Source organism: Chaetodon auriga, chromosome 20 (genome assembly GCF_051107435.1).
Source record: "Chaetodon auriga isolate fChaAug3 chromosome 20, fChaAug3.hap1, whole genome shotgun sequence".
Lineage (NCBI taxonomy): Eukaryota > Metazoa > Chordata > Actinopteri > Chaetodontiformes > Chaetodontidae > Chaetodon > Chaetodon auriga.
In genome coordinates this window covers 1977501-2000882 of record NC_135093.1, presented here as the reverse complement: position 1 = coordinate 2000882, position 23382 = coordinate 1977501, and the positions used below count along the sequence as shown (strand labels likewise).

The 23382-nt window shown below is 44.8% G+C and overlaps 1 protein-coding gene across 4 annotated transcripts in view; it reads right to left on the bottom strand.

The window, feature by feature from the left end:
- grid1b (glutamate receptor, ionotropic, delta 1b) overlaps nucleotides 1–23382 on the bottom strand; it is a 410627-nt gene that overhangs the window by 298565 nt on the left and 88680 nt on the right. Inside the window, exon 1 of one of the 4 annotated variants that reach the window (XM_076759897.1) lies at nucleotides 117–8169. The exons of 2 other annotated variants lie outside the window; for them this stretch is intronic. The gene's annotated coding sequence lies outside the window, so the exon portion shown is untranslated. Of the gene's footprint in view, nucleotides 1–116; nucleotides 8170–23382 lie in introns of those variants that run through there. One more of the 4 variants, XM_076759898.1, reaches the window with a different exon arrangement.

The window sequence follows — 23382 nt, the reverse complement described above, 5'->3', positions numbered from 1 at the left end:
ACACACGCTGGTGAATCCGTTTAACAGCGGATTATTCGAGGAGCTTTCATCTCTTCTGTCTCCAGGTGAACAAGATCACACTTCAAACACCTGTGCAGGTGATGCAACATGATTACCTTCCTTCAAGCAAACCACACCTTTCCTGAAAACTGGAGTAATGCGGGAAGAATTTACTGATTAGCTGATGGACAGAAGATCAACCAATGATGACGATGGAGTAATTGTGGAGCCGTCCCCAAGCTGCTTAACGCCCATTCACACCGTGACTCATGTGACCTAACGATTCCATGATGATGATGATGATGATGATGATGGCCGCGTGGGACCTCAACGACTCTCAAGGCGTGAACAATCCTGTAAGAGGATAAACGCCCGGGGCTCCCAACCAGTCAGTCAGAGCTGCAGCAGCCTCTTGGATGCACTTAGACGACGACACAGATGGTGAGATGAGACTGTGCTCCAGTATCAGGTCATTTTTAAGACCACAGAGCGACATCATAGACGCCTAACAGCGCCTATAATAACGACTATATTGACAGAGACGCAGTCCAAAGCACAGGTCAAGTTTAGAGTTAGAGGAGCAACACGAGTCCTTTGAAAACTTTGAAACATCTTCTCGCTTACACCAAAGCATCACCTCAGACAGGAGGGTAAAACAAGAAAACACAAAGAAGCACAAATCGCTCTCGAGGCTGCCGCTCCTCATAATGAAAAAAAAAAACAAAAAAAAAAACAGATGTAGGGTAAAAATCCTGGCAAACAACTTCAAGGTCTGTGGAGCGATTCTTCCATTAAGCGAGAGATGTTTAATCGTCTCTGCGCTGCAGTGATTTCATTGAGGCCCCAGGTACCTTAACAGTGTTATCACGACCTCTCCTCTCACACCGAGACACGATGAAAACAGCCACCGAAGCCCGGAGGGAAATAACCGACGGGCCGAGCGAGGCGCAGAAAGGAGGAACAGAGCGGAGAGAGAGCGAGTGTGGAGACACGCCAACATGGAGGGAGAGGCGTGCTTCTCTCTCCTCCTGTCCTTTCCATTACAGCGAACGCAGCGTGAAAGAGAGAACGAGCGAGAGAGCTCCCACGGCCAAAAGGTGAGAGAGAACACACACACACACACACACACACACACACACACACACACACACACACACACACACACACACACACACTCTATTTTCCTCAGTGTTAACATTACCTTTTATTGCTCAGCCAAAACTCAATTATAATCTCAAAAAGCATGGCCGACTGGGGCGGCCAGCAGAGTTTTTAACGCCGGCCGAGCTGCCCGAAACCAAAATAGAAAGAACAAAAGCTAATAAGTCCACACAGACGCTGTCGGACTTTGACTTTTCAACTGATTCTGGAACTGTGGCAGTTCGAGCCGGTGCGCAGCAGGTGAACCAAACAGAGACGCTTTAAAGCAGACTGAGATGGTTTTCAGCGGTTTCTTCGCTGTGAAATGATGCTGTGATGTTGCTCACAGGCGGCTTGCTGACAGATTTGTTTTTGTGTTAACGTGAGTGTAAAGCAGCTCTGAAAGGCGGCGCACAGCTTCACCTTCATTCATGACACTTCTGTGCAGTCAAACCCAAAAAGCTTCCACACATTCCTCCTCAAACCCTTTGAGATTCACTGCTTTTCTCCATTTTGTGTTAGCAAAGAGAGCAACGCTTTGGTTTACTGAGGGGACACATGCAACAGGTTACAATGCACCTCTGAACGCTGCTCTGCTGCAGAGGATGGCACTGTCTGTTTTTAACTCACTACATTTTAATATCTCAGTTTTACCACAGTCGAACTGCAGTTTGCATCCTGGTGAAAAAGAAACAGCTCGAGCAGCAATTCAGATATTTAGCCATCAAGTTTCAGAAGAAAAACAGAAAGTTTCCTCTGAAGGATGGTGAGTTCTGTTCACTGATTTACTAACTAAACTTTGTTTGATGAGCTGAGACTCTCCTGTTCTCCTGACCATTCACGAAACAGCATGAGGTCGCGTTCCTACGGGATGTTATTCTCACGCACATCTTTGGTGTGCGAGAAGCGTTAGGAAGAAGAATCGAACCCTTCCCCTCATCGCTTTGCATCCAGTGATGGAGAATTTCTTTGCAGCTACTGGAACAAAATATCAACTGGAGTGAAGTTCGAGGTGCAAAGTCGCTGAGCTGCAGAGAACATGTGTTTACGTCCAGAGCACGGAGCTTTAAACAATGGCTGCAGAGCGTCCATCCGCTCTGTCCACCACGGGGCTCCGCTCCCTGGGCAGCGCTCAGTCCGAGGCCTGCGCCGACCGGCTGGACGGACACGATAAGGCTGTGCTGCTAAGGCAAGAATACACACACACACACACACACACACACACACAGAGGCCAGCTATTACAGCATGAGACTTCCATCTCTGACTCCTCGCCTCCTCTTCACAAGCTCATTTTTCACTCACCAGCTCGGGTCCTCCTCAGGCTGCTGTTTGTTTGTGTTTGTGCCTGTAACAGAGTGCGTGTGTGTGTGTGTGTGTGTGTGTGTGGGGTGTTCTTTGTCTGTACCCTGACTAATGATCTAAATAAAACTGTTCTGCTGTCTTTATTTATTCCTGCTGTCAGAGCTCTGAGATTAGACACTGACACGCAGTGAATTTCTCAGACTACGGGTCAAGTCACAGTTTGATACTGGAGTCTGAGAGCGAAAAGTTTAGCATAAAACAATGAGCAGCTTCAGGTCTACAATAAGCTTGGTGGAGTTTCACTGGCCTGCGATGGCGTGACGGCTGCGTTGGCTGCTTTTCTGTCTTCAACTATTGAATTCTGAAACGTCTCTCAGTAAAAAGCCATCCCACAGACTGTAAACAGCAGGTCAGCCTGAACCCAACTGCAGAATCTTCACTGACATGCTGATAATTCAGGGCAAGGCTGCACCAAACAATCCCATTACCCATAAACCTCACCTCAATGATTGACTGAGCCATTCATCACTCATCCATAACATTTCAAAAACTTCTCCACATGTCCAAAACTCCAAGACGGTCCATTCACAAAGACACAGAGCAGAGAGAAAGAGCAGATTTCTACACCTGAAAGGGTGAAGCCGAGAGTGTTTGTAAAGATTTTGATGTGCACAGCGGCTGTGGAGGGATTTTCTCCTCGAGGAAATAATGAACTGAAAACACGTGACCTTCCACGTTCCCGCCCGTGACGCTGAACCTCATCAGCCACTGCGATGTTTCCCACACAGCACATTTTGTTTGCTGCACGAGGGCCTGTGGGAGCAGGCCAGAAGTGAGGGAGAAGTCATGACTTTGGTGAAGCAGGAAGGAGAAAATTGGAGAGTTAAGGAGCGAGCGGAGTCACGACAACCTTCTGACTAATAAAAGCTGAAAAGAAATCAAGAAGAAGAAATGAAACATCATTCAAAGAGACTCCACACTTGCTGATGAACCAAACGAACCCTCCAACCTTCCTTTTCCACCGCGCTCCTTCATCTTGTTTACGCTCTATTTCGACATCAAACTGACGTCAAAGCTGCTGATAGCACCGCAGCGACTCTGCTTTCCTGTTTTCAGGATGGGAGGCAGATGAGGCACAAGCGCTTCCCAGCGTGTCAGAGGAAAATGGCGGGCTCTAAGCGTCCCACTTGAAATGCCATTTGGGTCACTTAGAGTAATAGCTGATAGCTGCTCTTTTATTATCGACTGTTTTAATAGAGGCGAGCGCGGCGAGGGACGGGCTCTGTATAATGATGCTGCAGTTAAGTGCTGCGTAGACGCCACTTTGAAAGCTGCATCCAAAACGCATTCATAAATATTGATGAGGGCATCCGAGGTGCGGCGCTGACGTCTTACAGAGAGGAAGAAGAAAGTTTGTCTGTCCCGCTCTGTGTCTGCTCCATCAAACTGTGGAAAGGCTGCAAAAAGTTTAAAAGACAACCAAACGAACTCTGTTTCCATCAGCTGGGATAAAGTGAATAAATTGATTTCCAGGCAAAAAAAATAGGGCAGAATTGATTCTTATTGAGCAACTTTTTATCATGGCTGTCAGCTGCTGTGGCCATATTTCATCCTGTCTGGAGACAAAACAAGAAATCCATTCTGCGGTATTTAAATACACCAACTCCTGGACGTAAAACCTTAATGAAAACTCGCTCAAAGGTGCATCAGCACAAACAGCTCTCAGTGAAACATGTTTTATTTACCATATTTCAGGATGTTTGACAGCGCTGATGAACAGTGAAATCTGTTGGCTGAACCAGATGTTTGGAGGCCAAAAACAAACTCTGAAAGTCCATTCAAGACTCTTCCTGCAGACAAACTGTACAAGTCATCTAATGACACTTCCTCATGTGTACAAGTATATATTTGTTAAAGTAGTGCAGACAAATGTGTTTACTATTTCACCATGATCATGTTGACGCAGGAGCTTTTCTTTTGTCAGTGCGACGTGAAAAACATTTGACACATTTTGTAACAGAGCCTCTTTGATGCAGCTTTTACACAAAAGTTTCTGATCATTGAATATCAGAATGTTTTAGTGAAATTAACAATATGTATTCAAGGTTTCTAATTTGGTGCATCATTAAATTGGTCGTTCGTAGGATCTCAAAGATTTAACAGTTTCCCATCTTTACAAAAAGCACATGTGAAACTCAGGTTTTCCTGTGAATTGTATCTTGTGTAAAATGCTAAATGTGCTATGAAATGATGGGCAGTAGTGGTGTGATGGTGTTACATCTCAAATACGATGCATCTGGAAAATGCATGCGCTGATATCACTTGAATTTATCCCACATGAAGCGTCTTTCATACGTTAACATTACTTTGATAAAGGAAAACTAGCCGATACTCAGGCCACGGGCCGAGAAATAAAATTGATCTGACAGTGTGACATGAAGCGTTTCTCAACGTCTGAATGATATTTCCTCATTAACTGTGACACTTGTGGCACAGTTAGATGATGATTCTTCATTGCTGGGTGTATTTTAAAGCAGATCCGGAATAAAAGATATTGAAATATGTTTCATCATTTACGGAGGAGACTGCGAGATGCATTCGGACAGAAACAACTATTCTCCAGTGTCCAACTATCATTATGCAGAAGGGGTTTAAACACAACATGAGCCAAATGTGGACATATAGACACGTATAAATATGTACATATACAGTATCTGAGCCTCGGTCTGTGTCTCACTCTCTAATAGCTCGGCTCCAATGAAAGATTCATGAGGTTCGGGTAATGAGGTTGACACGGATTCCTCTCCTCTCTGCTGCTGCTGGATCCACATCGGGCCGTCAGCGGCAGAAAGCGGCTCTGATGTACGAGGTGAATCAGAGATAGACCGACCCGGTCAGACTGAACCTCATCAAACACGCTGGAGTGCGCGGGAGGCGTAGATTTGTTCAGAGGGAGATCAGTGCCAGCGGAGATTGAATTTGAATTGCATAAATTTGAATTTGTCCCGCTCGTGCTGAAATGCTGAATCTGAAAAAGAAAGTGTCTTTGTGGAATGAATGAATTTGGAAACGTGTTTTGAAAGGCAGAGAGTCGCACTGGCGTTTCACTGAGGAGTCTGGATTTATGCAGGCGGGGAGCTTTCTGGTGCCTGATCTTTAACTGCAAGTCAACATCAAGAAGCTCAAGGTGTTTCACAGGTTTCAACTGAACTGCTGGAAAAATATTTGATATGATGAAATCTGACCCATTGATGTGAAATTTCGTGTGTGGTCGTGTGTGTGCTGAAGTCTCACAGGCCAGATGTGAGTAACGCTGCTCTGCTGCTGCCCGAGAGGCTCATTTTCTCAAGTCTCTCCTCCCTGTTGTCCTTCACAAAGCCGTGTGTGCGTGTGTGCGGATGCACACCTGACACAGTATTAACATGTGATCTACACACGTTCACACAGGTGTAAACTGGCAACGATGGCAAGTTTGGCCACGCCTCCTCCTCTACCTGCAAGCTACCCATGAAGACCCCTCAGAGGACCACAGGCACGGGTTTAAACATCACATGGACGAGAAACAGAAAGACAAGATGGACCCACATCTGTACAACCTCGTGCAGATCCAGATCCAGATCCAGATCCAGATCCAGATCCAGATCCAGATCCTGTGTTCATACCATTGTTCTGCAGTCAATCCTAAACAGCTGGTGTATGTTTCCGTTCTCGTGTTCACTCATCTGGTCTTTTCTGTCCATCTTCTTTCCACATCTGTCCATCTACAAACACTCTTCCCCTCTTTAAGTCTCCCTTACTTCTCCTCCGTCCATCCCTTTCTCTCACTTTCATGTCTTCCGCCTCTTTCATCCTCCTTCCGTCCCTCACTGGAGGACTCTCTGCTGTCCCCTTTCAGCAGGAATGCAAACAAACTGTTGGATATTACTGAAGTTAATTGCCGTCCTCTGAGTCTCTGCATGTGAAGCAGATGAATAAAATATGTAAAATCTTTCCGATGTCCCATAAAGGATGAATTCATTAATCTGTGTGGAAACTGAGAGCAGAGAACGCGAGCTTGCGTTTTCCTTTATGAACTTCCAATGAGAGATAAGCGCTCATTGCTCTCATTACGCTGTCATCGTGATGTTCGTCTCTTTGTCGGGAGGCCGGTGTGGTGTCTTCACGCTGCTGACTCAGTTTGGGCCCTTAATTGAGTTCTCTCTCCGTTTGTTTGGCTCTTTTTATTCTACAGCTTCATGTCAGATAAGTGCTGTGAGCCGGGCTTGGAGCGCTGTCACGGTTCACATGCTTCTTTTTGATCAGATCAACAGTTAAGCGGATCTTGCTGATCTGCAAGTCTTCGACACAACGACCCACATTCACCCAAATCTGTTAAATACTAGCAATTAACAACTTAATTACAAAACATGCAGAAAGCCTTTAAATGGCTTGTGTGATAATATGCCAGATAGCGACGCGAACAGGACGTGCTGAGCTACATCACGGCTGCGAACAGGAGCACAGTTTGATGCTGAGTTGTTCTGCGGTTGCTGAAATTTGATTTTCCTTTTTCCAGCTTCTTTCATTTGTGACGACCATGCTTCCCCTCAAGGATCATCAATGTTTCATATGCAGTAAAATTAGAGTTTCTTATTGTTGAAAGGGTCCATCATCAGTTTGCAGGAGAATATAAAGTCTGTATAATACGTGTACATCTGTGTATTTTCATCTCATTTTAAGTTTGTTGCTTCATATCAGAGGATCCAGGGTTTTGTTGTTTTGTTGTTTTTTGGCGTTAAAACACCATAAATATTAATTTCATGCTGTCCATCAACATCTGAGAAGCACAGGTGTGACTTTTTCAAATGCTGCTTTTCTCATCTCTGAAGTAAATTCTCCAAATTGATGCAGCTTTTTGGATTGATTCTCATGAATGTATTAAATGCTCGTAAACAACACGCGCAGCCTCCTCGCTGTCCAGCCGGCCGACTTCATCATTTGCAATTCAATCTCTTCGTCTGTGATCCCTGTTTACCCATCCTTCTCTCCATCTACCCTCCTCCTCCTCCTCTCTGCTCATTTGTCTGCTGATGAGGAGGATCAGGCTTTGATATCGGAGAAGACTCGAGACCTCTTGCCTGAGCTGATGGATGAGGAGGATGGAGGGGGGACGAGATGAAGGCGATAACACAGATGAGAGAGTTGGATGGAGAGATACGGATTAGAACAACTGAAACAAAAAAGATGCTAACGCTTTAGCATGGTCAGATTCACCCAAACACTGCAGCAACCTGTGAGCTGGATCACAGACATCTGACCAGAACTAGAACCTGTGACGTCCTGGTCTCTGAGGACCATGAAGGTTTAGAAATTCATCACAACAGACAAGAACTCTCCTCAGAGATTTAGCTTTTACGGATGCTTTCACATATTTCAAAGGTGAGATTCTGCACCCTGAGCACCTGCTGTACTGAACATGGTCTCACATGTACCTCGTTTACACCTGTGTAAATCTCGATCTGCAACTTGTGCTTCGCTGTGATTGGTGCACTGAAGGGAAGGGGGCGGTGCTTAGAATTTGTGAGTTAAAAATAGGAAATCAGAAAATCCTCACGTGAGACTCTGGACCTGCACAACAGGGTTGATCTAAATGATTAAATAGAAAAACATGATTCATTTTCTGTTAATCAACAAACTGATGACTCATCTAATCGATTCAGCTCATTGACGACTGAGGCGTCCACACATTCAGCCAATGACAGCAGGAAAACGAGGCTCAAGGTTTGAAACAGGGAACTAAAGGAGGTCACGGACTGCTCCTGTTTCTAAATGACAGACCAACCCAAACATCTGCAGACGGCGTGGACAAGTTCACATCCTGTCACCGATCTGTGATGTCACTTCCTCTTAAACCTGTTGTCACTGTGACAGCAAACAAACTCACAGAGTAGGATGAGAGAGCAACAGAGGGGACAGATGTTTGATGAAATGGCTGGCTGGCACAGAGAGCAATGAGAAATACAAAAAGCCATGAACAACAGTCCCACACACACGCGCACACACACATTGACACACATGCACGCACACACACAGTGCTGTGTTGGCATGTTTTGGAAGCTCCACCATCAGCAGTCTGTCAGCGTCCGCCTGTAAACTGTAACTGAGCTGACACCAGATCAGCCCTCATCTTCAACTGGATGACACACTTACACTCATCGCTCGGAGTGTGTGTGTGTGTGTGTGTGTGTTTACATCACTGTGAGGACCCCTGCAGGTCCGCCTCACGTCTGTCCAGCCACAGGACCGTAACATTTGGTTTTGGGTCGTTTTGGTTCATTGGCTTCAGTTTGATCGTCCTCTCTGCTCCAAACCGCTGCTGGCCTGGTTTCAAGCTTGTTTACTGTTGTTCCAACCCGAGGAACATCTGATTAATGCTGCCATCATCAAAGAGCAGCTGTTTACCACCACTCCTTTCACACATGTGTGGAAGATGGAGAACAATGTCGAGGAGCAATCTAAATCTACCTGTTAAGGAGCTTTTAGACTGAATTTTAACGCTGGAAGGACCAAATAAAAAGTCGTCCCTTTACCTTCAAAAAAGTGGAGGTAAAGGGAAGACCTGACATTACTCACTCCACACACGCTGCTAACTAACTGCAGCTAACGTCTGTACATCTGGCTGTTTGGGGAGGGCAAACTGGCCTCAGGTCAGATTTGGGCTGATGCTGCAAGATAGGACAAAACAAGCAATTTGAAGAGGTCAGCTGGGGTTTTAGGAAATTGGGAGTATTTATCACTATTTTCAGAAGAGGAAGTCTTTGGTTGCAGTTGTACCGCTGTTTTACATTGATCACCAGGGGGCGCTGTAAAGGCAGGAGTGCAGAGGTACAGCTAGCCTCTTCACTCTCACTGTCATTCATTCACCTTCATTTATGTTCAACGGGGCTGATTGGCCGGTGATAAATGACACAAGAGGACAATCACATATAGGAGACACACACACACACACACACACACACACACACACACTGTTAGCAGTGCACATGGTCTTGCACACAATCTCACAGCGACAATTTAATCATGATCCTGGGCTCTGTCTAATCCACATCAAAGATAAAATTCTGTTTAATCCCCTCACCGCTAACCGCAAGCCAACACACACACACACACACACACACACACACACACACACACACACACACACACACACACACACACACACACACACACACACAGGAAGGAGAGTGTGTTTGTGTGTGGGTGTGACAATGTCAGATTTATGGTCTCCTGGCCATCTGCAGAGGACTTTGATAACCTGATCGCAGCGGCTGATAACGACGGTAACACCGTGGCAGAATACTCAACCTGTGCCTCGGTTTAAATGCATGTTTGGAGGTGGACAGAATAACGGGAACGCCTCTGCAGTGTAGTTTCAGGCCCGATCAATGACAAATAAAGCCCTGTTACCTTCCAATTATGTAACTCCAGCTCCACTAGAGATATGAGCTAAATAAACAGTGTCAGTGGTGGATTAAAACACACTCTGTTTGCAGTAACAGGACAGTGTGTGTGAGATTGATTGAATGGAAACTGCAGGACGTGCTGCTTCTAGCGACCTGTACTCATATATATTAAACATGACCTCTTTCAACTGAGTCCAAATGGAAAATGCTCTGTGCTGCCAACATTTAACAGCTGTCACAAGATGAGATTTATCTTTGGCTTCAATGGCGGCTCTCATGAGAAGCGGCAGTCCTGCGAAGCCTAATGGCGATTCACAATCATATGATTTGATATTTTTGACTTCCTTTGTGGCCGGTGGTCCTAATCACTCTGCTCTGCCAACCCACCCGTAAATTCCTAAATATGCACGATGCAGAATATAATGTAAAACAGCGTAAGCTGCGGTCTGCAGCTTTAAACAGCGACGGCTCCTCAGCTCAGTCTGCTCTCACACTGATGAGGACTCACATTTCAGGAAGGACACCGTAACGAGGAGGGAAAACTGCTTGATTTGCTTTAGTTTAAATAACGAGCTGAGACGATAAAGCCTCACTCTGTGGAGTTAATGATATGTAAATGCTCAAATTTTGCCGATAAAGCATTAAATATCTCCAGCAGATGAACTAACGCCGAGCTGTTGGTTATGTAGGTGTTGCTTGTTGCTGCTGTATGTTCAGATGAAGCAGATACAGTCGTATGAGCCAGTCGCTCGGCTGGTCTCTCACATTCCTCAGGCTGCACTCAGACCGACTTCAGCCCTGCATGTTAATGAGGAAAGTCTGGCAGAGGAGTGCAAAACCAAAAGGGCAACAAACTGAAGGGTGACCCAGCAAAAAACCGAGTCTGGCTCAACTTTCGCTGCAACGCAACATCATCCAGCAAACTGTTGGCCAATCAAATATGTGCGAGCACATAACCCGGAGTGACCTTGTACTGTGAATGTCCTATTTCTACAGTTTACTTACTTACTCTACAACAAAACATAAAGCAGCTGCCTCTGTGGTCATTTTCCCAGACTATTATGGCCCCCTGTGCAGCACTGGGATCACCTTCAAGCTCTCATATCTGTTGTTCAGACTGGATTCACTGGATTTTATCTCATTGTCTCAAAGGTTCCTGAACGAGCCGCCTCATGTTGGTTCAAGGCTCTGCTGGGGTCGGTTTGCATGGAGTCACATGCAGGTGTACACCAAACTACACGGTACAGCGTGACACGGCTGCACCGTGACAGAACGCTGACCAATCAAATCAGGCTATTGGCCATCACACAGGACAGCAAAAAGTATCGACAACTGCTCGATCCACCTGAAGTTAGTCGTTTCGCCTTCATTATGTTTACCTGCTTCTAGTTAACAAAGTAAAACACCTGAGTGAGTACAGCCACTTTAAACTTCCTGCAGCGAGTTTATCAGCTGACTTCAACGTCAGACCTGCATCGTGAGCCGCCTGCACATGTTGAAGCAAGTCTTCTGACTTTACCACAAGCAGCACACAAAGTCTCACCTCGTACTGATGTCAGAGTGCACTGACCACACAGAGTACGACACTGCAGCTGCCCAACTACCACCACAAACACCTTTACTACCTCTAAAACTGGTAGTAATACATGCAGTACTGCAGGTGCTGTTAGTCTTTCTGCCCACTGACTGACTATGATTATTCTAAACATAGTTTATGTCTCCACCTTCTCTACTAATTAATTTAATCAGCTGTCATCAGTGTTTGACTGAGAACCCTCCACCACCACCACCACCACCCATCTCCCCCCTTGTGTGTTTTGCTGAGCTGCTATATATAAAACACACTGTGTTTGAACGATCTGTGCTTTTATGTCGGCAGGAGCGTGGAGACAAGCTGACCGCGAGGCATCGTGACGTCTTCCTTTTTCATCCTCAGATCAAAATCACAACACTTTTAGTTCCTCCGTGTGCTCCTTTGTGCCTTTCTGCATTAAAAAAAGTGATAAAAGAAGCTCAAAATGACCTACTTTTCCTCCCCTCTCCCTTCTTTCTTACTTTTTTTTTTTTTTGACTTCCTCAAAAGAGTGCTAAAATACCGTCTCTGTCTTCTTCCGGATGACAGCAGAGAAGTTAAAGCAGGTTATTTTTGTCTCGAGTGGAGATCTTTCGGATACCTCTTGCCCTCAATGCTTACATAACCACTGGCTTTTTCATGCTACTGTTGAAATAAAGAGGAAAAGAAGACCAAAAAAAAAACAAAAAAAACCAAAACTGGCTTCTTTTCTAGGTCATTTAAATGCATAAGCAACCCTGTTTTCCACAGATTTGGATGGAGGCTTGTTACAAAGCTCTGTGCTCTGCTCCAACTGTCAGCATGAGCAGTGGAAGTGTTAAAGGCCAGCGCCTCACCTCTGCTTCATTATTTATCTGGCCTTTTATCCTTTTGTTGGGTTATTTATGAGCTTCAAACAGGTGGTCCTGCCAGGGAGGAAGAAGAGGAGAGAAGAGACAGAGGCTCACACAGACAGAGAGGAGGTCAGAGGTGGAGGAGAGAGGAAGCGGGAAGAGAGATTGAAAGCATGGAGATGGAGAAGATAGAAAATAGAAGAAGAAAAGGTCAGGAGACGAGGAGGAGGATGATACGGTGTGAAAAGCCACGTTTGACATGTCAGAAATGACCATTTTACTGAACAATATTTCTTCTATTGCAGAATATATGTGCTCTTAAGGTTACAGTGAAGATAACATTACAGGACGGATGTTCGCTTGATGTGAAATATTCGATTACATTGTACATTGGGCTGTATTATCTCTTATTGACGACTGCTGCTTTCTTAAAGGCGTCCTGTTCTGAAACACCTTCAGTGTTTCACACCAAACCTGGAGGTCTAATGAACATGTCAAACCTATGTCCCTCCTCAAAGTGAGGAGCTTGGATTCAGTATTCTTTACATCCTTGTGAATGTGTGCGTGCAGGCGAGTGACGCCATGCAGATTCTGAAAGATTGAGATGTGTAAACCTTTGATTTGAGTGTGAACTGGGTTTTTCAGTTTTCTTCTCATTTTCCATCTTAGACTCGGTGGATCAAGCCTCTAACACGTTTAGACCATGAAGGGAAAGTCAACGCTCCACTGAAACCATGTTCAAAGCGGAGGCGGAGGTGCAGAGCTGATGTCAAATCAGCTTTTCCCCCCCAAAAAACATCATTCAGAGGAAAGTCTATTTTAATAAATGCGAGACTGAAATGTGCATAAATTACAGCAGAGGTGAACTGAAAAGCAGAGAATATATTACTGGAGCAAAGTGAGGAGAGAACAAGCCATCTGTCCCCTCAGCTGTCCTCAGATCTGTCTGCTGTGTGCAGTCTCATCCTACCGCTCCTGCCTTTAATTGTTCCTAAATGTCAGCTGTGACTTTACATCGATCAACCCGCTGAGGCTGAACACCAGGTGAGCTGCTCATTCAGAGCTCCTCTGCTCACTTCATCACGTTCAGAAGAATCACAGAGCCGAAGATATTTGGTATTTAAACACACTCAAAGTATTCAAGTGACAGTTTGAGGCTAAAAATAGTTTAGAAAAGTTTTACAATTTTTATTCCAAAGTCATTACTAATAATTGTATTTAATCTCAATTTGGCACTTTGACTTTGGCATGTATGATGGAGGGATGGATCGATAAAGACACACATAAACAGATATACACGGATATGCATAAACATATACACACACAGACATGTTATTTGACCTTTGGCCTCCTCATCACCTGCCTGTCCACCTGCCATGACCTCTTAGAGTAAATCACCATGAGGAATCGTCTCCACCCTCACACTCATTCAGACTCCTCGTCTCGTGTGGTCTCCTTCCCTCAGCACACTCCATCTGCGTGGAGCTCATTATAAATCAGTCAAGATGTTCACATTCAACACAAAAGCATGCAGAGGAACACTTATTTGGCATCAATGGTGAAGATTAATATCTTTGATTACAGCAGTGATTATTGTATCTAACTGCAAAATCAGGATCATCGGCGTGTTTCTCCCCCCGCTCCGTCACTGTCTTTCTTTTGCTCATCGCTCCTTCTCATAGTTCAGATTTTACATTTCATCCTCTGCCTCACCTCCTCCCTCCCACTCTCGCTCCACCTCCCCTCCACACAGCAGGTGGTGGAGCCTCATTACAGCATAATGAGAAAATCACCACCCCATTTAATCATCATAGGTGGATGGAGGATACAAATAACTGAACGAATGAATTTTATGCAGCAGAGAGGAGATAGGAGTGGTGTTTCTGAGTGTGGCTGCTCCTACATGAGGGCAGAGTCGTACAAAGGTGCAACAACAAGCGGATTCACGTCTCTCATATCGAAATGTTCACGTGTGTTTGATCTCCACACAGCACAGCTCGCTGGTGCGATGCTTCGGCTGTAATCTATCACGTCCATGTATGTGACAGCTGCTCGGCTCACAGATGCAGCCGTGAAGTAACTCAGTTTCTGCTGTGTTCTGTTGATGCAATTTGCATGAAGAGCGATAACTCAGGCTGAAATTATACTTCTGCATATGAGCGTCTGCAGAGGAGGCCTTATGGATAACTGTAGGTCACAGAGGCTCACAGAGGGGCTGACGCACACGTCCGGCAAAATCCAACAACCTTGCAAGCCGATTGGCTGCTCCAGTTTCTTTCCAGTATTCTTCTTTGAGTTTTTGGGTGCTGGACTGCCACAAATGAAATTAATTCCACTGATGGACACGTGTTATACTCCCAACCCGTACAAGCAAACAGGGACGTAACTCCAGAAGGTGAGACAGCGTCAACCACACACAGATTCACCCAAATTTAAACAATACTGACAAAAAACCAGGTGTAACCAACAGGTAAGTCTCTCAATCAATCTCCCAATCATATTGATCCCAAAATAGAAACAGGGAGAAAGACAAGTGTTGAAATTCATGAAGATAACCTCCTTTCGTAAAATATCCCCCTAAACATATATTACTTCTGACTCCAAAATACTGTGAATAAGGAGAGAAGATGGACTGAAAAGCAAGAGGAGAGGGGATGAGAAGGAGTAATAAGAGCAATTAGAAGATGTCAAGAAAAGACAGAGGAGGAAAGATCTCAATGATTCAAATGACCTCCCAACAGTGTCATTTCTTCCTTATTAAACAGTCAGCGGTCACAATAAAGACGATGAACCCTGGAAGGCCATCACACCTGAATGTAAAGCCCCTCTCTCTCTCTAATGGATGGGAAATGTGTCTCGCCCCTCACGGACTACTCATTGCTCAGTGTAATCAATGCACGCTGGCAGCTGATGTACATACAGTGATACTGGAGCGCTCTCATCCTCCTGCTTAAAGCGATTACATTTGGTACGTTTTTCTGCCACAGAACGACGATGGGAGGAGGGGAGGAGGGGAGGAGGAGCAGAAGCTGTCTCCTCACAGTAAGCTGGTTTTAAAATCTCTGAAATTAGTTCGATGTCAGGTGGATGGTGACAAAAAACCAAGGATGGGAGGGGATGGAGGCCTGCAGAGAAGCGAATCAAAGAGAAATGACTGCAACCAAGTAGTTTTGCCAAATTTTACCCCATTAATTCCAGTTTTCCTCTTTTATTTCCCCTGAAGCAGCTTAATTCTATTCCACCATATTGCGTATCACATGAATTCAAAGCCAAAACTTTGTTTGGGACGACTGCACCGTCTCGTCAAATGTAAAACAGAATTTAAAGAGTAACGTGACACTAAATCCACTTTTGAGTTAGCTCATATGTAGCGTCACTTACAGTTTATTCAAAAATCCAAAATCTGAACAATCTGTGACCCTGACACCCCAGCATATAAACACAGCAATCACAAAATACTGCATCCTGGTTCCTGCTCGGGCTGGGATTCACTGGACGTGACACAAAGGGAAAGTTTGCCAATAAAAAAGGTTACTAAAGTTCTATTTTTGGTTGTGATAATCCTGTTTTTCCTCCACTTCTTCCAGTGTAAAAACACAGAGCTGAGCAGCAGGAAGCTCCATTTGTGAGGCATGGTAACAACAAAGTGTGAGGTCTATGGGAAAAAAGAAAGAAGCACTTGCCTCAGGAGGTCCTCAAACTACTAAAAATGACATTAGAGCTCTGAATACTCCCAGTGGACACAAGACCCCCCCCCCGCCAATGACAATTAAAGTGTTTCACTTTGCAGCCTGATCTGAACTTCTTGTACTTTAATAGTTGACTAGTGTTACTCCTGTGTACCTGTAGCTCCATCCTTAAGATCTAGTGCCTCTTGACAGTGGCCTCTTCTCTCTACATGCATCTGTGTGTGTGTGTGTGTGTGTGTGTGTGTGTGTGTGTAATCCAGCCAATATGCTGCTCAGCCAGAGTGGGGGCTTTAAATATGTAACAGCTGCTCAATAATACATGTTACTGCAACTGGAAACAACTTAAGATCACTTCATTTTTCCCTGGCGCTGGCCTTCCTCGCTCACTCAGTCATTGACTCTGCCTCCATATTTGCCAAAAGCAACTTTACAGAGTTGTCATCCAAAACTGTAAACACACACATACACACACACAAACACGGGAGAGTATTGAGTTTTATGAGCCGTCACAAACATAATAATGGCTGTGACTGTTAGTGTGTTTGTGTTGAGTGTCATTTAATGTTTAGACACACACACACACACACACACACACACACACACACACACACACACACACACACACACACACACACACACACACAGAGCGATATCTGGCTGTATGAAAGGAGTGTAACAGTGACAGGTGCTGTCAGACTCTGTGTCTCACAGTGTGTGTGCGGGGACACATGTCAGACTAAAGACCAGTTAACTGAGGGCCAAAAGCCAAAAACCAAGTCCCCAGTTAGGAAAAGCTGATTAACAGGTCAGCGGTTAAGGTTAGGTTAGGCTGAGTCTCCAGGACATGAACAGAAGTCGATGTAATGTCCCCAAAAGCACCTATGTGAAAATGTGTGTGTGTGTGTGTGTGTGTGTGTGTGTGTGTGTGTGTGGGTGTGGGTGTGTGTGTGTGTGTGTGTGTGTGTGTCCTGATTTGCTCCCCTCACCGTCCTGATAAAGGAGTAACTGCTTTTGTCCGCCTCCAGCAGTAAACACTCTTTGGGAAACATTATCCATCTCGCTGTGAATGCTTATTGGCTATTGTGCGTGCGTGTACGTTTACATTGCTGTATGTGTGTGTGTGTGTTTGTGTGTGTTTACATTGCTGTATGTGTGCGTGTGTGTGTTGCTGAGTTGTATCCAGCAGATGAATGCAGATGTATTCATGAAATGCATGGCGGCCGTTTACCATGATAAGGCCCTCCTCGCACTGGAAGAGGGCTCTCATCATTTACCAGCTCCACACACACACACACACACACACACACACACACGGTGTAATGCTATGGTTATTGGCAGCGCATTAAAGGGTCTGTTCGCCCAAATCACTAAAAAACAATTACTCCAGCTTCAGCTCTGCTGGCAAACACTGCTGGTTTTATCAGATCAGTGCAGCTGTGATTTCTGTCTGTGCAAAAATCTAAAATACAGAGCTTCGTCGCTGCTGCTGCTGCTGCTAAAACCAACTGCTTTGAAACATTAACAGCAAAGTGTCACTCCAGACACAAGTCGTGGTTCCTGAGGTTAAGCTGCAGAACACGCCCTGTGCACCCTGAGTGGTAGTGCAGTGAAAGCCTTCTTCACTGGAAGCAGGCACCTTTAAAATGTGGTCACAGTGAGTTTGGTTCTAATGCTTAGAAAGAAGAAGCCTGATGGGACGCTTCCCTGCAGCTGTGACTGGTTGTGATTTGCATAAGATGTATAAGCGTACTTATATGAGTGAGTAGAAGATATTTTGAGACACTTTTAATATAATATATTCAGTCTACAGCGTTCTTCACAGCAGTATTTGTATTTTCCAGAGAGAACCTGGCCTGAAAATGCAGCCTGCAGTCATGATTTCATCTCTCTGACTGGGTCGCCTTTGGTGCGATCCGTCATGATGCCCACATCTCAACTTTAATGCGTCCAAAAATCATTCTTCAAATGTGCAGTGATACAAAGCTTAAATAAAGCATATGTATTTATTTATTTAGAATGCATGAAGTAAAAGCACATCAGCTGCTCGGCTGCAGGAGCAGGAGTTAATGACTTCCATTCATAATTAAAGTGTTCTTTCCAGACTGAATTGTTATGTTAAACAGCTCTCATTTGCTTCAGTCCTGTTTCTTCCCTGCTGGCTCCTGTACTGTGTCACTGCTGTGGCGTCCCAGTTTCTCCACATGGATCCGGCCCGCCTCACCTCGTTTTATCTCATCTCGGGGTCTCGGACAGGAAAAGGTTTCCGAGAGAGCTTTTTATTCTCTCTGTGATCTTTGTGGTTTCACTGCAGCCACCTGCTGCATCAGAGCCAGACCAGACGCCTCCCGCTGAATGATTAAACACCACGCCTTTAAATGCGACCACTTCGCTCTTTCTTTCCCCGTCTCTCCCTTCCTGCCTCCTGCGGGCTGTAGATGAAATATTAAACAGCAGGACGAGCTGATGTCATTTTACTACGCTGTTCCTCCCTCCGGTGGTTCATTTCACCCCTGTTGCTGTTTTCCATTTCTACACTTAGTTGATTTTATTTTCCATCTCTATCTTTACCTCCACCTCCTGATCCATTATTCTCCTCTTTCATTTCTCTTCACTTTGTCAATGCTTGGCAAAGAAAATAACATGTTTTATATATATATGTATATGTATATTTTACATTTAGGGACAGCTGGAGAGAGACAGGAAAGGCAGGAAGACAGAAAGACATACAGTAAAGGACTCGGTGAGCCTTGATGAACGGGACACCCTCCACCAATTGAGCTTCCAGAAATGAACTAATCAGATGTGAGCTTCACTGAATGGTCCTAAACATGTGCATAATATTGTCTTTGGTGTTCTGAGCCAGTTGAAATAAGACAAACAGAGCTTTGCATTGTGATGTCTTACAAATGTTTGCTCATAATTACGTTACAACAACTGTCCAGTCAACAGAACCATTAACCTCCACTAATTTAAATCAACGACGTCGTCTGATGTGCCGCACTCTCCTGTTCAACGTGCTGTTGTAATTATAGTCACTGTGTCCACAGCAGCAGAACTACTGGAGCGTGGACACTCACTCTTGACCTTAGAGCATAATGAGTAATAAAGACCATCTGAACTCCAAGGTCCTCTCACGAGGCAGCTTTCTATCTCACAGATGTCGTCCAGCAGCTGGAGTTCTCTCAGATGTCCTCATGTCATCTGGAGTGGATCGTTGGCCACAAAATAAAAGCCAGAAGGACCTCTGAGCTTTTCATAATAAAGGTCTTGTGGTAAAGTTTTTCCCATTTACTTTAGATGCTTGTGAGGCAACTGTTTGAAACCAGTGCCAACACAGAAACAGAGTTTCAGTACAGATTCCTAAACAATATTATTTTCAATACTTTAATATTTTATTTCATTTCAAAGCTAAAGAAAGAGTCATAATTACACACATTAAAAAGTTCACACATCGTCTATGTGTCAAACATCACAATGCTTTTTTGGTCCTGAGCCGCATCACATTTGGAAAATTTCAGCCGTGGAAAGCTTCAACACTCGCCCTCATCTGCTAACTCTCCGCTTCCTCTGTGTTGCTGTGTTCTTTCACTGTCTTGCGTTATAAAGGCAGCAGCTGTGTCTCCCAGTCAGAGCCACCTCAACACGCTGCATGACCCCGGACCAAAGGCAAAGGCGAAACAATGGAGGAAGATTTATCATGAAGGGTTTCATGTCTTTGAGGATGAACAGCACATTTCTAATGGGCAGCTGCTGTTTCTTCCCTCTGTTGTCTTTATCTCACTTGGTATGGTGCAGGATGAGGGACAAAACTAAGACTACTGAGGAGCCGGCAGAGACTTTGTTCTTGATGAAAGCCAGCGACCGATCTGGCCAATGATGATTCAACTGAGAGCCCAGGAATTTCAAATAAGGTGGTAAGGTAGTCATAAGGTAGTCAGTGGCTAATGTAGCTAGGCTTTGCTTGCTAATAAAAAGCAACTGCCTTGGTCATTGAGCCGTCCGCTTCTTGTTTCCATCCGCCGGCCTCTTATCAGCGCTGGCCTTTCATTGGCCCGTCCGGCGCCTGTTTCAGCAGGGAAATAGCCTCCATTGACTTCATGTGTCCGTTATCCTGCAGCAGAACATGGCCGCTGCCTTTCAGGGCTTCAGACAGCTCACACCTCCCTCTGATAGGAGTCACATCGCAGTGGAGAATCTTTGGTTCAGGTTTTGTTCGGGGTCTTTCGTTCAGGTTTTTGAATGACCTGCGTTGTCTCTCTTTCATCCATGTCTGTTTAGTTCCTCTCACAGATCATCTCATTTCAGGGTTTATGGGATATTTCGAGCGTTTGTGGATATTCTGCTTCCATCATTTCAGATCAGAGATTACACATTCTGCTCCTTATCTGTTCGCTTTTCCTATTTATACGCAGCTCGTTGCACTATTTATGTTAACGTGCCACCGTCTTCTCCTTCCTCCATCTGTTCTCATCGTTCTGATGAGTCGCCTTTTATAACTCAACACATTTCAAGGGTGTTTTTTTTCTCTGGGCCATTTCAATTCTTTTCTAAACCTCGTTTTGATTTGATATATTCATTCTCTTCATCCGTTTGCCAATGCTCCCAATCATACACAAACCTTTCTATTTTGGGGGCTTCATTTATCTGTGGACATATGTCTCTGCTCAGCAGATGACGTCCTGTTTGTCATCCTGTCTGCTTTCTGTCTGTTTCTCGTCCCCGTGTCGTTTCAGCAGCAGGTGTGGACAGAAGGAGGGCACAGACGTGACATGGAGACTAAAAGGCTGTTTGTGTGCTAATAGAGAGCTGCAGTCTGAGAAGGTGAAGGGGTGTCAAGGATGGAGGCGTGCTGTAAACCTGCGAGGCTTGACCACAGCCAGAGACACGAGTGAAGAGAAACGGAAAAACTGTCACTGCACGTTCGACGACTTCAGTTTAATTAACTGGTCCTTTCGGTGCAGGAGATGATTTCTTTCTGCTTTAAAAGGTATTAGAGGTTCAGGACCTTGCTCAAAGGCTCTTTGACAGTAATCACAGATGGAGGGCAGATTCATTTTATATTCATTCATTTACCCAAGAAGCTACTCTTGAATTCTAAAAAGCAAGATTCACATCAGGGCTGCCACAGTGCAACTAAGCCACCAGGGCAGACACAGAGGAAAGGAAATCTAATAAAACACAACAAGATTAAAACAGTTAACATTAACAGAGCCTCCAGTTAAACTGTAAGCGAGGTCAAACAAGCCGAATACCAAACAACAGGCTGTAATATACTCGATTCCAGGTCAAGCAAGTAGAAATTTACTGTATCGCCCAAATGTTCGACGACCGTGACAATAAGACGGAAAAGTCAAATGTGAAATTCCACTGAAGAAGAACTTGAATCCCACTTTGTGCAGAGTCACATACTCACACTGTCAGGCCCTTCAAAGCAGTCAGAATGAGTTTCTCTGACATTTTTCAGAGAAAGTCTTTTCCGTCTTTTTGAGTTCCTCATCGTGACAGCGGTAATTGTTTCAGTCTCCGGGTTAACGTCTGCAGTAAAGACGTTGCAGGGCAACACGAGCACGCTCACAGTCCATAGATACTGAAGGAAAGACACTCAGATAGGGAACAAAACGACCGACCGGCTACACGTCCAGTTAATAATTGATTAATATATGACTTTTATTCCTGAAGACCACAGCAGGACTAAAAGCAGAGTGAATATCGGACTTGGCACAATCACGCTGCTGTGTGTCAGCTGATGTTAGCCATAACATCTCCACGAGCCAATGAGTCCACCATGAGTCTGTTCGGCAGCCTTTCTGCCCCGAAGTGGTCAAAATCAGATACGGTCATGTTTTTCAATTGTTTAGAAGCAATTAATTGAGAAAATGATTTGCAGCTTAATGGTTGGCTGGAGCACAAACTGTCACCACTACTGAACAGGTCACCAGTTTCTGCTTACATGTAACAGCAGCGTTCGTACGAATCAAAACGAATATAAATTAGCTTCTTTCCTCCACCACATAAAATAAAAACTCCATCACATCTTCATCCTGAGAGCTAAATTAGCCAATGACATGAGTCCTGCTGACAGACGGGTGAAAACAGAACTACTTTCAAAGAAATAAAATCAGAGTGACAACTTCATTTCCAGCTGCAATTTCCTTAAAGCGTTTTACTGAACTGCATGAGGAAATTAACCCAGCACTCTCGTTCTACTGGTCTACACCCCTGTTCAAAACTCATTTTCACAAAGAGTTCCTGAGCAGAGTTTTAGATTAGTATTAGTGTGTAATGACTCAAATATGCCGTGCAGTTTTGCCAAAGGCTTCATGCAGCCTGTAAATCAATCTGAGAAAACAGTTCATTATCACTGACTGAAATGCAGCAACAGGGAGGTTATTCACAAACTTAAACTGTCATTAGATATACATTTTTAGCCAGTTAGCTGGTAGAAACAGTACTAACAACAATGGGAATAAAATAAAGCCACAAGACCATTACCGACATTTAGCTTTCAAACAACATGGCACACATGGGCTTTGGTGCCGCGACAGAAATATTACCACTGCTTTCTATTCGTATGAGCCACTGCAGCCATCCGGCCTGATTTGAACAGAAGCCTGCAGAGCCGTGAGAGGCTGAGGGGACTTCAAACGCTTCAGCGGTCCGAGGCTTACGGTTCAAACACGGCCAGAGAAAACGTTTTGGACCGCGCCACAAAGGAATACTGATTATTCCACAATGCCATTATCATTCAGCGCCTGCAACGTGAAATGAATAAAACGGAACTACAAAGAAGTTCGAGTCAAAACGGGGAAAAAAGGAAGAAATGGCACAAAGGGGCTGGTTTAAGCCGTGGGTCATCTCTGGTCAAGACTGAACCGCGGCCTCTGAGAGGTTTGTTCACGGCAGTCACAAAGAAAAGACCCAAGAGGGCGGAGGAGCCTCCGCTAAATCTCCTGCAGACTGTCATACATTACCATTGTTAACCAAAACGGGCGAGTATGGAAATAAGACAGGGGATACCGATACACAGGTCAATGGATCAATGGAAACAGAGAGAGCGAGAGAAAGACAAATGGAGAGTCAATGGAGTCAGAAGGCAGAGGAGGAGAGAAAAAATGTGGTATTTCTACGGTTCGTTACTGCATTAGAAATACACAGTTCTGATCCATCAGAAACAAACACGATCTGTAAGTCCACAAAACATCAGTGTCAAAGTGCATCAGCAGAGGAAGAGCAGATCTGAAAGCCTCTGTGACACATGGTGGCTCTTCTCATCGCTGCCTGAACAGGACAAATATCTTTGCCTGAGGTTTACGGCTGCCTCCACACACCAGGGAGGGGGGATCTGATTTTACTGTGTTCAGATACAGTAAATCCACCCATTCACTGTGGACACAAATGGCAC